This window comes from Pseudoliparis swirei, chromosome 5, assembly GCF_029220125.1.
Source record: "Pseudoliparis swirei isolate HS2019 ecotype Mariana Trench chromosome 5, NWPU_hadal_v1, whole genome shotgun sequence".
In the NCBI taxonomy this organism is placed as follows: domain Eukaryota; kingdom Metazoa; phylum Chordata; class Actinopteri; order Perciformes; family Liparidae; genus Pseudoliparis; species Pseudoliparis swirei.
Window position 1 is genome coordinate 13759080 of NC_079392.1, and position 15482 is coordinate 13774561.

The 15482-nt window shown below is 43.5% G+C and overlaps 1 long non-coding RNA gene across 3 annotated transcripts; it reads right to left on the bottom strand.

The window, feature by feature from the left end:
* Positions 1-26: 26 nt before the first annotated feature.
* On the bottom strand, positions 27-14872 carry LOC130193854 (uncharacterized). 3 transcript variants are annotated; one of them, XR_008831717.1, is made up of 5 exons: positions 14665-14872; positions 4529-4713; positions 2017-2101; positions 1731-1882; positions 27-422 (listed from the first exon to the last, which is right to left on the bottom strand). It is a non-coding gene; the product is annotated as an uncharacterized LOC130193854 (long non-coding RNA). The 3 variants fall into 3 exon arrangements; XR_008831716.1 differs by lacking the exon at positions 2017-2101; XR_008831715.1 differs by lacking the exons at positions 4529-4713; positions 14665-14872 and having other exon boundaries at positions 2017-2254.
* Between the last annotated feature and the right edge of the window lie 610 nt (positions 14873-15482).

Here is a 15482-nt window from a genome sequence, read left to right on the forward strand (position 1 = left end):
AAAAGGACAACCGTAGACATTCAAAAGTCATTTCAGATGTACTTTATAAATGTGTTAATCAACATAGATATGTGCGCTGCAGTAACAGCCCAGCAGATAATGTTCAAACACCAACACCCAGTCATGTGATACAAGAGCCGCAGCTCAGCTGAAGTGTGAGTGATAGGTTTTTACATTTGTTCTTCTCCTCTTCCTCTGGTAAGACCTTATTTAATGGATATCTCTTTGTTTCCTTGATTCCTGCATTAGATTTAACGTATCCGATAGTTTGGACAAAGGTGTTTTTCTGGCATTCCGGAGCCAGCACGATGAGGATGTGTGTGTGTGTGTGTGTGTGAGTGTGTGTGTGAGTGAGGCTGCATGAACTGCACATCTGAGCTCCAGTCCCAGTATCCAGCTGCTGTGTCATGAGCAGTAGTCAGCTGTTGATGAGAGAATGAAGGTAAACATGAGGGCTTCGGTGTGTTGAGGCGAGTAAAGTCGGAGTCATCTCACACTTGTAAAGACCACTTAGTGAAGACAAACAAGCTAAGTGAAACCACTTGTCGTCACAGAGTCCCCCTGGATGTCAGGAATACTGCACATTTCTCAAATTAACATCTCATAAGCGCAGTAATTATGGAAAAATCTTTAAAACAAAGATATATATATCTTTTGGTTTTAAAGATTATGAAAAAATCTTTAAAACAAATATATATATATGTCTTTGTTTTATATATATATATGTTTGTTTTAAATATATATATATATATCTTTGTTTTAAATATATAACTTTGTTTTAAATATGTTTCCATAATATATATATATATACTGTATATATATATATAATATTTAATTTCCTTTGGTCTTTTACAAATCTTTTTACCCAGATCTCCGACATTGTGTTAACAGTGACTCAGTTAACCCGACAGTCAGTCATCAAATATTTAACTTTAGACAGATTTATGTCTTGGAGCTACAACATTCTCTGACGCTCAAGAGTACAATTAAATCAGATCGTCTTGAAGTCTTGGAGTCCTTGTTCTTTAGTTTCAAATAAAATGATAATAAAAATAATAATAGGCCAGTATCTCGCACCACTCTGCAGCTCTTATCGTTGATCCTTCTGCTACCAGATAGATTTTTATGAAATTGTTATCTGGCAAAACCGAGAATATTTACTAAGCACATGCATCAGTAATTTCTGTCAGGTGCAAAATTCAGCAATTCTTCAGTTTAGGAAATCATTTCCCAAGACTAAAGTGTAATGAGGAACAATACAGTATGTAGGGAAATCTTATTTGAATTGTCTAATATTATCAGCTTAATGAAAAGATTAGTGATTTTGAAGTTATGAAAAATGAATTCTCACAAAATGAAATACTCTGAATAGGACCGCTGAAGGACACCTTGGGAACTGCTAGTCTTCACCATTTATTGGTCAGTTTGGATGTTCCCTAACTCGTTATGAAGATGGCCCTGTGCCATACACACTACATTATTCAATGATTGAGACTGAATATATGTTCTTAAAAATTGTAAGAAAAGAAATATGATCTTCCACGCATCACCACCTATAGGGTCCTTGACAGTCAAATAACAAATAAAGCTTTAATTTAGATTTATATGGTAACATGTAAGTTTATAACGAGTAGATTGCAGAACTTAATCTTTGAAATTGAATCTACTCAAGCTGCCTTTGTTTTTAGAATAAAAGCTTAATGTGATTTGAGATAACATTGTAATCAAACCTCTGTCGCGGGAACAACACAATGTCGGCCGATAATGTTCTGACCCGACAGACAGATGTGGGGCGTCAGCAACGAGAAGGAGTGAGAGGCGAGACAGGAGCAGGTTCCATCCCATGTGGTGTGACGCAGCATGTGGGACTCCTCAGGACACCCTGAGAAAAAGAACCTCTCTTAGGTTGACCACCTCGACAACATGTTGGTGACATTGAGCAATCGGAGCACAGATGTTCACATGGAGTGAAGGGAGAGAAAGGATGTTGTTGATGGCAGACCCTGGACCCCTCACCATCACCACAGCCTCTTGCATGGCGGTGCTCTCTTGTCTGGTGATGTGGATTCTGTAGACGGCATTGCCCTGGCATCCAACACCACTGTAAAGAATCTTGGCGTTATCTTTGATCGGGACTTGTCCTTTAACTCCCACGTAAAGCAAATCTCAAGGACTGCATTCTTTCATCTACGTAATATTTCAAAAATCAGGCACATCTTGTCTCAAAAAGATGCAGAAAAATTGGTTCACGCGTTCGTTACTTGAGACTGGATTACTGCAACTCCTTATTAGCAGGCTGCTCGAATAAATCTCTTAGGTCCCTCAGTTGATCCAGAATGCTGCAGCTCGTGTTCTCACTAAAACTAAGAAAAGAGATCACATCACTCCTGCACTAGCTGCTCTGCACTGGCTCCCAGTAAAATCAAGAATCACTTTTAAAATTCTTCTCTTAACCTACAAAGCCTTGATTGGTGATGCTCCATCATATCTTAAGGAGCTTGTCGTACCATATTGCCCCACTAGAGCTCGCTCACTAAATGCGGGACTACTTGTAGTTCCTAGAGTCTTAAAAAGTAGAATGGGAGCCAGAGCCTTTGGTTATCAAGCTCCTCTTTTATGGAACCAGCTTCCAATTTCAGTCCGGGAGGCAGACACAGTCACCTCGTTTAAGAGTAGACTTAAGACCTTCCTCTTTGACAGAGCTTATAGTTAGGGCTGAATCAGGTTTGCCCTGGTCCAGCCCCTTGATATGCTGCTATAGGCTTATAGCTGCGGGGGCGTTTAGGATGCACTGAGTACCTATCTCCTCTTTTTCTCTCCTTAAGGATGAATTTTCATCTCTCAATCACACGTTACTAACTCTGCTTTCTCCCCGGAAGTCCTTTTGACTTTACGTCTCATGGGGTCATCGGTCCCTATGAGGCAGCATAGAGCCTATCTGCCTGATGGATCGTCTGGGTCGTAAATTCCTGCTCATGACTACGCCACTGTCCTGTTGAGACTCCGCCCTCCTCCTCCCCACGCCATCTGCCTGATGGATCGTGGAGGTCTCCATCGTGGAATATGCCTACTATGAACTATTCATACACTCTGTCATATTCATTGAATGTATTTTAACTCTAAATCTGTCCTTCTGTACATTACATCTATTGCATCTGTCCATCCTAGGAGAGGGATCCTCCTCTGTTGCTCTCCTCCAGGTTTCTTCCCTTTTTTTCCCCCTGAAGGGTTATTTGGGAGTTTTTCCTGGTCCGATGTGAGGTTTTGGGGCAGGGATGTCTATGTGTACAGATTGTAAAGCACTCCGAGACAAATTTGTAATTTGTGAAATTGGGCTATACAAATAAACTGAATTGAATTGAATTGAATTGTTGGGGGATACACTGAATGGGTGTTGTATAAACATTATTATTTCAACCCATGTGTTGGTTCTTCACGTACAAATATAATCCAGCATGACCTTAAACTAACTCTGCCTACTGGGAGGAGGCTGATTATTAAAATAATCTTAAAAAACACACTTCAGTGATTTCCAGCTTTGAAGGTAATCGGTGACTGACAGCAGAGGGATGTGAGCAGAGGGGGACATGGTGACACTAAGGAAAGTCCCTTTGTACATTGTTTATGATTTACATCAACACATTTTCCAAACTCCATATTTGTTTTCATGATATGTGTTTTCAAGGTATTTTAGGACAACCCTGTCACAACCAGCATGTGAACTTGATCCAACATGCATCCGAAATGATTGAGCTGCTCTAGCTAAAGGCAATATGAGCCTTCATCCAGCAGCGCTGCAGTGGATGCCGGGCAGCACGCTGAGTGACTGCATGGTGGCGTTCTGTACGGGTCACGATGGATCTCTGCAAACTTGGTGGGTCGGAGGAATGGAGAAGAGGACTCAAGGACTCAGGGGATCTAACCAGAGAGACACCTGGTCCTCAGTTAAGGTCCAAAGTCTCCAGGCTCTTTTGTTTATCTCCCTTGGGTTCTATGTCCCCAGAGTGCTATGTTACCAGAGTGCTATGTTACCAGAGTTCTATGTAACCAGGGTTCTATGTCCCCAGAGTTCTATGTTACCAGGGTTCTATGTCCAAGGGGTTGTATCCCCCTAATGTTCCATGCTCCTATTTCCCCAGGGTTATCACATTTCTTAGGTAGAGCAAATACTCAAGAGCAGAGGAAGACACTGGAGACGAGGTGAGACAAAAAGGCATGACCTTTTACTAGGAAAAGTTCATACAAGGTCATACCTAGGAAAAGGTCATACCGGGCAAACAAATCCATCAGGGAGAAGTCAAAGATCAAAAACAGCGTAATGCAGAGTCAAAAGACCATGAAGCTGACGCAGAAAAATAATGCTGCAAGGCGATGGACACACAAGGAATAACAAAGAGCATCTGGCACGACAACCGGGAAAGCAGGGAGCATCTATGTGTGGGGTCGGCAGAGGGAGAAAGCAGGGGCAGGTGATTGAGGGCAGGTGATTGAGGGCAGGTGTAGGGATGACCAATCAGGAGACACTCACATGGAAAGCAGGGGGGAGATTCGGCTCGTTGGAGACGAGCCAGTCTTGTGCAGAATCGATCACCGGCAATCAGAGCGCAATGCATCCTGGGTAGATGTGTGTCCGACTTGATGGTCAACGATCATCTCACGAGAGCGAGGCGACCGGAGATCTACGAGCCAGCCGCCGCAATAGCTCTCCACCGACTGCGTGGCCCAGTGCATGATGGGAAACATCAGAGAGCTGATTGGATCTTATATTTCACAGCAAACACCTCGTGTTTTATAAATTCCTTATTTTCTCTGTAGCTGTAATACCTAAAGCTTGATTTTTTACGATTAGTCTCAGGTTTAACCTAAAAACATATATAATGTGGTTGATAATAATAAAGCTTATTTATATCATATGTATTCAAACGAGTAGCAATGTAATTCACAGGCTGACATAAAAAGAACAAAAGATATCCTAGATACTACACGCACATTTCTACATAAATATATATTTACAAAAACATAATAAACTAGAACGGGCACTCGGTAGAGCGCATACCTTCGCATATCACAAGATTGGGCATTGAATTATGAACATTTTGGCATTAGTTGCATGCCAATTGGACACAAATGTATCGTGCTATGGTAAAAAAAAGATGTTGACCTTTCCATGACCTTGACCTTGACCTTTGACCCGATTGATCCCAAAATCTAATCAAATGGTCCCCGGATAATAACCAATCATCCCACCAAATTCCATGTGATTCAAGAAGATTTGACCTGTTCATGACCCTTGACCTTTGACCCGATCGATCCCAAAATCTCATCAACTGGTCCCCGGATAATAAACAATCATCCCACCAAATTGCATGCAATTCGGTTCAATACTTTTTGAGTTTTGCGAATAACACTCATACAAATAAATAAATAAATAAATACACGGTGATCAAAACATAACCTTCCGGCATTTTCAATGCGAAGGTAATGAAAACTTTGAAATAAGTTTTTGTGAGAAACCATAGGTTAGGGCACTTATAAGCTAGATAGCTTCAGCCTTGACCCTTTCGATCAGCCACTTTCTTCTTTTGTTGATTTCTGATTGTTGTATATTTTGCTGATCGAAATAAATTAAACTCAAACTCAAACTCAAAACAAGATCTGTAAACTACAAGTAGCCTGCAGATCGGAACTAACAGGAAGTCACTTTTTCTGTGACTTCCTGTGTACTGTTTGAAGGCAGCTGAACACTCTGGCCCAATCCCAGTCTCCACCCTCACGCGCTCTGCTAAGTCCTTGAGGGTTTAGTTCTGTCCCACTGTCACATCACCGAGTGTTTGAGGGCTGTCAGATATTTTGAGCCCTTTATGAACCCTTTGCGTAAATGTCAGCATTAGCTGCCGACTTTGCCTAACCCACAATGCATTGCAATGTGCCGCTAAATACACAGCTACCATAGGGAGAATGGAGGTGTAAAAAAAAGAAGGTTATCAAAGAGGACGGCAATGGTTGTTCCGCCCGATAAATTACATTTACGCCACAACATTAAGGATTAAAGATGTAACATAAAAACACATGAAATAAGAGGATTGCAAGCAGAAATGATAAATAATGTATATGATTACCTTTTTACAGATTTATTCATCAAACATTTTGTTTGGTTATTTTGTTATTGAAGCTGAACAAAAACGAGTGAATCGATTATTTGAAATGACGTCTCTTCTTGTGAGGAAAGAGAGGAAGAGGAAAGAGCCTCACATCTCCAGTGAGTCTGTAGAGAGCAGCTAAAGGAACGGACCAATCAGAAGACACACAGCTACACACATGGGACCACCGGGATGTTACAAGGGTTCTATTTCCCCAAAGTTCTTTGTTCCCGGGGTTCTATGTCCCTGGGTTTTTATCTCTTTAGGGTTCTGTGTTCCTTGGGTTCTATGTCCCCAGAATGATATGTTCCCAAGGTCCTAGTTCCGCAGGGCGCTTTGCCCCGAGGTTTGTAGTTCCCCGGGTTCTGTTCTCCGGGTATTATGTTCCCAAGGTTCAATGTTACCTGTTTTTTTTAAAAATCTTCCCAGTGTTCTATGTCTCCAGGGTTCTTTGTGTCTCGGGTTCCATATTCCCCAGCTCAATATCCTCTTGAAACGACACACGGAGGAGACCTTCGAAAGTTCTTCCCAGCATGTTCGCAGCAATGGGCCCTTCGGAACGACCCCTCTGTGGTGGAACCTGCGATCTCTGGCAAGTTCACACTCCATGGTATTCAGAGTTGTCAAGCGTGGCCACTGCACACCACACAACTGGCTGTCTTGTAATGTTTGCAGTTTTCACACAACAGAACTGTAGATACCATTTAATAAAGTCCTGATGCACGTTAAAGGGGTTGGATGCTGTTAATCCGCTGAACAACATGCACATTGTAGCATGAGCGCCATACGTCACGCTGCGAGCGATGACACGTTTTATAGGATGTCTACCAGACAACGAACTCGTGAAACTAACAGCCTTCATCCTGGCTCTGTAGCGCTGCAGTTATACAGATTTAGACGGTGTGAGATCACACACAGCCCTGCTGTGGACGGAGTGAGCAGGTGGCCACTATTAAAAGAGGGTCCTTGACCTGGACGTCTTCTCAGGCTGTGTGTTTTTTAGGAGGGGGTCACTGGGTGACTACACACAAACAGAAGCTCCTCACTACTCTGTAGGTGGCCTGAGTATGACAACATGGGAACGGTGGGGACGCCGTTGGACAGCAGTCACATACCGAGCGGCGGGGACCAGCCCGGCTCCAGTTCATCTCACTCAGTCCCCTTTTTCATCTGTGCAACCTGACCCGGGTCCGATCGTCCCAGACCATCGTTTAGTTTTAATTAATCCAGGAGCTGGTGCTCCGGTCTGCAGCAGTGTGTGGCTGCCCAGGCTCAGGTTGCATTCCCCTTTATTACACTGACAAGTGCATCTCCCCTGTGACAAACCTGCGCTCCACAGCGGGACACGTGGGGGCTCCTGCAGATGGAATCCATGCATCTGTCTTCACTTGACATAAAACCATCTCTGAGGGGTGGGCTTGTTCTCATTGGTTTTACCGCTATCTCTATCGACCGGAATGTGTTTGATCAACGCTGAAGTGTTGGCTCGCTTCACTGGACTTCCATTCCTAGGTTGAAACTAGCTGTGGGGCTGTGGACTCTGCATGCTTCTCCTGAGCCTCTGTGAGTCTTCAGCTCCTCCTGTTTCACACCGTGTACAAAGAGAAGGCCATTTTGAATTGAATCACAAGAACGTGCAGCATCAGGTCCAAACACATTTGAGCAGTTGAAAGCAGGTTTGCTTCCGAGTTCAGCTCGGAAAACTTGTACATACAAGACTAGGATAAGATTATTACCTTCGCATTGAAAATGCGGAAGGTAATGTTTTGATCGCCGTGTATTTATTTATTTATTTATTTGTATGCGTGTTATTCACGTAACAAAAAAAGTTGTAAACCGAATCGCATGAAATTTGGTGGGATGATTGTTTATTATCAGGGGACCATTTGATTAGATTTTGGGATTGATCGGGTCAAAGGTCAAGGTCAAGGTCATGAAAAAGGTCAACATCTTCTTGAATCGCATGAAATTAGGTGGGATGATTGGTTATTATCAGGGGACCATTTGATTAGACTTTGGGATCGATCGGGTCAAAGGTCAAGGTCATGAAAAGGTAAAAATCTTCTTTTTACCATAGCACTGTCAATTTTTATCCAATTGGCATGCAACTAATGCCAACATGTTCATAATTCAATGCCCAATCTTGTGATATAAGAAGGTATGCGCTCTACCGAGTGCCCATTCTAGTTAAAAATGCTTTTGTGTGAGAAACACTGGAAGGGATAATCAGAGGACTGTGGTGAGCCGCTCTTAAACTTCGTTTTCAATATATTTGTTTTGTGTACATGAACACAAACTGTCTTTTCATTCTTTGTAAGTGTCGCTCAGGACAAAAATAATGCTCATGGAAAGTAAATTAGGACCTTTTTTGTTTGGACACACAAATTATTGCCACATTTTTAATATATAACTAACTGTACATAGAGAAATAACCGAGATCTAAGTTGTGTTGCCTCAATCGTAATACATTTTTTGAAAAAAGTGTTTCCAAGCGACACGAAAAAATACAGACAATTCATGATCTTTTTTACGCACAACCAATTGATGACATTTTGTGACTATTTCACAAACTGCTGTACGACTGTGTTGCCGTTTCCCCTGTATGTTCCTCAATTTGTTATAATCTCGCGGAGCGGGAGAGTTGACCTGATGAAAGAACCCATCATCCACCTGGCCATGAAGCCTTTATACAGCGGTCAATTCGATAAGACGTCATCTTGGTGTCGACACACACACTCGCTCCAACTTCTAGCAACCGGGTCGTTTCAGACACAGCCATCTGTTTATGACATTTCCATAACTTTGATTGACAAGAGACGAACCGAGAGTGACTGCTAAGTGACCCTCTCCCTTGATCTCTCCGTCTCACTCACACATGCTCTTTAGACGGGGCAGTTTGCAGATGTGAAGGCAGGGGTTTTCTGTATGTTTAAACTCCCAAGTGCTACTATATAAATGACTCTGTATCCATAAAACATCACCGCCTCATTTCCAAAGAAACACTAACTTTTCGTCAAGACCAGGAACATGTAGCACCCCAGTGCATGGGACGTAATGTGTTCTGAAGCAGAAGCAAAAGCAGTAATTCTGCATTTTGTTGACCAAGTGGACACTGACGGGCTAACAATCAGCTCCACTTTGCAGCACTGGGCTCCATGTCAATGTGGAATGAGACCAGTGGCTGCATTTTATTGTCTTACTGCAAAAAAAACAGCAGGGGCTTTGAAAAAAAGAATTTCTAAATGTTTGGTTAGTTTTTGTCTTTGTTTCTGGCTGTGTGTATGAAATCCTCTTGAATCGTCCACATCTTTTCCCGCGGCTGTTTATTCTCCGACATTAAATAAATGAGGTGATAATAGTTTACTTAAGTTTGCTTGATTTTGCTATCTTTGCAGTGCAAACACAACACATACTGAAACACAGTTAGTGTTTTCAGTATGCGTTGCAGTACAAAGTCTAAGTAAAAAACATGCGTAGTCATTTCTGTATATGTCAAACAGTACAAATCAACACCCATCAAGCATAGAATGAATTAGGTGTGAGCCTAACTGGGCCTGGCCTTTGGGTTGCCACAACCTTTAAGGATGTTGTGATGTTGAGTGTGCTTTTTCCTTTTGATAATTGTTACAGTGAGAAAGAGCTACCCGGCTTCACAGGAACACTGTCGTTCCTTAATGTCATCGTCTGCTGGTTCACACTCATCTGTAGCTTCAACTTCTATCTTTATAATATTAACCTTTATCATTTGAACCTGGGTCAATAGTGGTTAGCATTCATTCACTTGTATATTTCAGCAGTGGTCCATGCAAGTACACCTGGGGGATAGAGATGCAGTCGTAAAAGGCTGGTTGCTGCTGTTGTACATGTTGTAATGGCCGACTGTAATGCAAAATAACACTACTTAACCAATCTCTCAGCACTACTGGTGACCCCTGAACGTACCTGATTGACTATCATCTATCACCAATTGCTGTCACCCTGAGCAGCACCCAGATCTCCCCAAAGTAAAGAATCATGGAAAACCAAAGCAGCACCTGTGACAATGGCTCCATGTTTCATTGTGTTTTATAAAGTCCCTGCTCTTGAGAAAGAGTCCAACATCCTCCAACTGAGACCCAGGAATGCGAGCCTGGTCAGATGTCCTGACCTGCATGCTGCCACCAGCAGGACACTGTTAGAACCATGCGTGACCACCCAGGATAACTGTGACCTTGTGTCACCCCCTGGGCTCTGGCTGGACCCCGTGGGGTCGATTACAATTGATGACAAAAGGGTCCTTCAGAGCTGTTATGAGACTTCTTGATAGGAGGAGCAGTGGTGTGTCTCGATCAGACAGGGAGAGTCCAATTGAGATCCTGGGAGGTGGAGGACTAGCAGTGGCGGGCCCTGACCTCAGGGCCTGTGCTGATTGCAGGGTAACATTCAACTCTTGGGAATGATCAGGGGTTATCTTGTCAGGGTGCTTCTGCCCGTGCCTGCCTGCTCCTTAACATCAGTTGCCAGTTGTAATTGGCCATGAAGAAGCATGTCGTGCTTAGCAGTTGGCTTGCATCTCTACGCCATTCATCCACTTTGCTCCATGAAGCACAGGCATCGCTTTTGGTTCCGAAGTTGCACGTTAAGTAGCGGCTTACAACCAAAAACTGCGTCGAAATAGCTCTGACTTTGATAGAAGGTGAGGTCATGCAGGTTTGTGTGACCTCTTCCCCGATCCCATTTCCTCTACATTATTCATTCCGCGCTCACACACTGTTTGTGCAGCTGATAACCATACGCCTGAAAAACATCATACCAGCCGGGGCTAAACTATGTTTAAAAGGGTATTGAAATGAACATTATTTCAGCCATCAATTCCTTTATGAAGGGTTAACCCATCATTCTGCTTGCGAGTAAAAGTTAATTATATCCTTTGGGAAGTGTGGAGGAAAGGATTGATGATGTCCTGCTCTGTGTTGGGTAAAGAGTTATGGGAAACTAATCAGGTGCAGCCGGTCAGTCACATCGTGGGATGAGAAGCGAGGGCCTCGAGTCGGTCAAAGATGGAAGGTATAACTCACTCACGGTGGATGTAGGAAGAAATATGTTGATGGAAAGTAGCTCTCAAGAATTCAAAGCGGCCCGAGGCAAAGTTTTGATGTAATTATATACTCATTATGTCAGTTTGAATGATGAAGAGGAGCCTATCCCCCATGTTGAATTCTTCTGTCGGTATGGTCACGGTTTGAAAGCCCTCCCCTACAGGAGATCAAATCAACGTATTCTTGAACCGAATCAGTCGAAAATAAGGACGATTCGGGCTTGAAAGTTCACAGAACAACAATCTCAACTCAAAGTCTGATTACCGGCTTGTCGCTCAGCAACCGTGCCACGCTATCTTTCCGCTGATTAAGATGTCTCACTTGTCATGGACGCGGCCGATGCTCAAACTTTCACAGGTCAGATGGGGCGAGCATACACTGTAAATGTAGTCGTGGACGTAGTCGCTGGTTGGTAGACTGTGAAGCCTCGAGGTTGGCATTTGGTTGTCTCCATCTTGTTTTTGTGCAACCAGCAGTGGAACAAGAGGATGGAGTGTAGTACAACCAAATGCTGAATAAGACATTTGTAGGTGACCTAAATGCTACAATTAACTTTGATGAACTAAAAATAACAACTCTAAGACTGGACAACGCCATGGTAGCAACCTGTCAACCACAGTAGTCCTGCCCCTTGACTCTTCATGGACCATCATTTCCTAAATGAACATCATCAACTAGAGATTGAGACCATAAACACATGTTTACAATGTTTACTGGGGCAACAAAATAAAAGACAAGAAGTAGAAGTGGGGCAGAAGTAGGGGGGTAGTGAGTGGGGAAGAGGCAGCACTAGAGCTGTGATCATGGTCTCCAGTCTCCTTTTATGAAGTATTGTTTTTTCGTGAAAATCTATAAATGTTTAGGTTGGAATCACTATTCTTTTCCGTTTGCATATCAAACACTGTGGGCCTTCAGACCCCTCTCCACTGGTCTGTTTGCAAGTCAAATGCTGCTCTCCGTCTGAGCCGGTGTTTTCTTTTGTGGCAGGATGGACTCTGTGGGTGTGGTCAGGCTGAGGTTAGGACTCCCTGCTGGGGGCCGCGACCTCTGCTGTCGCAGCCCAGACATATATGTTCATGGAGAGCAGAGGTCAGATAGAGGACACAAACACAACAGGCACAAAGAATATGGTCTTGGATTCGCCAAAGTCTTGAATTTGATTTTCTACCTGCGACAGTTTCAAGTCTCCATGGTTGAATGAATTGAAGCTCTGGCTTCACTGTTGCTATTGTATCAGAATTTGACAACTGAAAATCAATGGGATTCCAAGTGAAAGACCGTAACGGCATGATTGGATACAAAGAGCAGAACATAATTGCACAAGTCATCACAAACATACTGTTTTATGGTAATATAATCCACAATTGCATTGGTGGAATAAAGATAGTGTGCAGTGTGATGTTTCCTGTGATGGGCGACTTATTTCAAGCTAGTTTCCATCTCATGTTGATTTTCCCACTGAGGGAAATATGTAAATGATCAAAACCAGGCCAAACATGGCCAGGTAAGGGTTCAATAGGAGAGGAGGACATTACATTTGCTTTCTAATACACATCTTACCCAGCACACATGTGTAACATGTATTGCATTACTTACACGTATACCTGCAAAGATCTTGGCCAATAAAAGTAATTATATTCTACATAACTCTGATTGTCATCTCAATAATGACTGAGTGTGTTTCCATGCTAGTGTCTTAGTGTTGAGGAGTTAAAGACCTGAATATTATTGTGAAATAACCAATATGTTTCATGCAAACGTCTCATATTCTGAATATGATCCGAACTTGGATGAGAAACAGAAAGCAGTCCCTTCACATCCTCCTGCACATGGCCTGACAACATTATGAATACAAAAAAAGTCATGAAAAGTGACGTGTTTGAAAAAAATAGTTGTAGACGAGAGAACATAACGAGAAGGATGAAGGTGACCCCGTCGCTTTGATGTGTGGTGAATGTAATTCCACCCTGGTTGGAAGTTCAAAAGTTGAGGTTACCGGTATATTTTGGGTGTATTTCCCCCCCCCCCCTGTGTTGTTCCCAAGTTTGTCCAAGTATCTTTGGTTCCTCCAGCTGTGGCAGGTGGTCCTCCTGCAGCAGACGCACCTCACTGAGCAGGTTAGTCATGAACGTGTGCTCGGAGAGGAGAGGTGCGTTCCAGGTCACTTCCCGGTGCCCCTCTGAGCTACTGTCTACCGCCCCGCTGCCCCTGCCAGGCCTCTCCAGCCCCGATCTCCTTCACCCCCCCCCCCCCCCCTCACACACACACACACACACACACATTAGACAGTCTTTCAAGCTGAGAGGACACGCTGGCCGGCGGAGGGTGGCGGGTTTGTGGTCTTCCAGCAGCCCATAGAAGGAGCTGCAGCCTTCAGAGGGTGTTTTAATCTTTTGTTCTTGGCTTGGGGGGCTGCTGGAGATGCTTTTGTGGAGGAGAGAGGGGTGGAGGGGTGGAGGGGTGTTCCTGACTGGAAGGCCACAATCAGGAGAGCGGGGTTTAAAAGGCTGGACGGGAGTTGTATTTGAGTCCCAGACAATCTTGATAAGTCACACAGGATTGAGGGTTGCACACCAGTGCTCGGAAATGTGTTCCTGAGACCGTCGGGCTCTTTTCGTCTGAGCCGACAGTTTGCTTGGGCAGAGATTATTTATTGTGTACATATACAAATTATTTGTTTGGCGTATACACCAACCCCAGATACAAGTCGGTTTAGTCGAAGTCAGGCATTTTAAGGAACATTAACATCACATTTTATATTTTGGAGAGGGGGGCATCTTCTTCAACAACCTGCTTATTTTTTCTCACTCAAATTTACATAAAACGCATTTTTTTTGGATGAGAGCTATGCGCAACACTTGAAATATTAAATATATTCAAACACGTATTTTGGGGAATTAAAACAAATTAAAATTTGACAATTAAATTATAAAAAATATAAAATCAACATATTATGAAATCATTATAAGAAGCACCGCAACATAGGAGCGCTGTTTGCACGGCACAGTAGAATTTGGTAAATAACTTATGGAAATATGGATGTGTTATGAATGCACTGCTATCATCCTGGTGGCTAAAAAGTGGCTCATGAATTCATTCTTTCTGCCATCACATCTCCTTCACTGCTGGGAAGAACTTCAGAATGTTGTGAACTAAACATGTAGCCAGCAAAGGGAGTGTGATGGAGGAGGGGCCACATGACACCCTGCGGGTTGTAGTCTCACACACACACACACGAACACACACATACACACACACACAACCACACGCACACACACTCGCGCGCAAACACACGCGTACACACACACACACATACGCACGCAAACACACACACGCACACAAACAAACGCACATAAACATACACACATACACGTACACATATAAACACACACACAACACGCGCACAAACAAACACATCTGGAGGTAAAGCTCCAGTTGGCCCACACCTGTCCCGCAGCAGGACGCACGGCTCGGCGCGGCTCGGCAGCTCCTCTCTCTGACGGGAGTCGGCTCAGTCCGGCGGGATTCGGGTCGGCAGCGCTGTCCCTCTCGTGACATATGGCTCCAGCCGCGAGGAGGAGCACCGCGGTCGGCACTGCGCCGTCATGCCCCGGGATGTAACCGAGGAACCGACGCAGAGCTCCGCGGACGACATCCGAGTGCGCGCGGCTTATTCCGGCGGCTGGCTCATCGCGCTCAAGTCCATGATCGGGAGGGCGAGCACACTCTGCAAAGGTAAGAGGAGCGATGCTGTCTGGCGCTGACCTGAGTTCAGCCACAAAAGTTTCTAAAGCCCATCGACCCCAATGATTTTGTGAAATGGAGGAAGAAACCAATCAAAGTAAAAAAAGTTTAAATAGATGTGTGCAAAATAATATTTGTTGCGAAGTACATAAATGAGAACTGGAAATGGAAAGCATGCAAATTATATTTTGATATTGTTTTTTTTCTCACTATTCAATTCAATTCAGTTTATTTGTATAGCCCAATTTCACAAATTACAAATTTGTCTCGGAGTGCTTTACAATCTGTACACATAGACATCCCTGCCCCAAAACCTCACATCGGACCAGGAAAAACTCCCAAATAACCCTTCAGGGGGAAAAAAAGGGAAGAAACCTGGAGGAGAGCAACAGAGGAGGATCCCTCTCCAGGATGGACAGATGCAATAGATGTAATGTGTACTAGCATTCTTGATTGGGTATAGCTGTTTGATATTTACATTTGTTTGTATTACTGTTCATTTTTTGCATGAACAATGCAC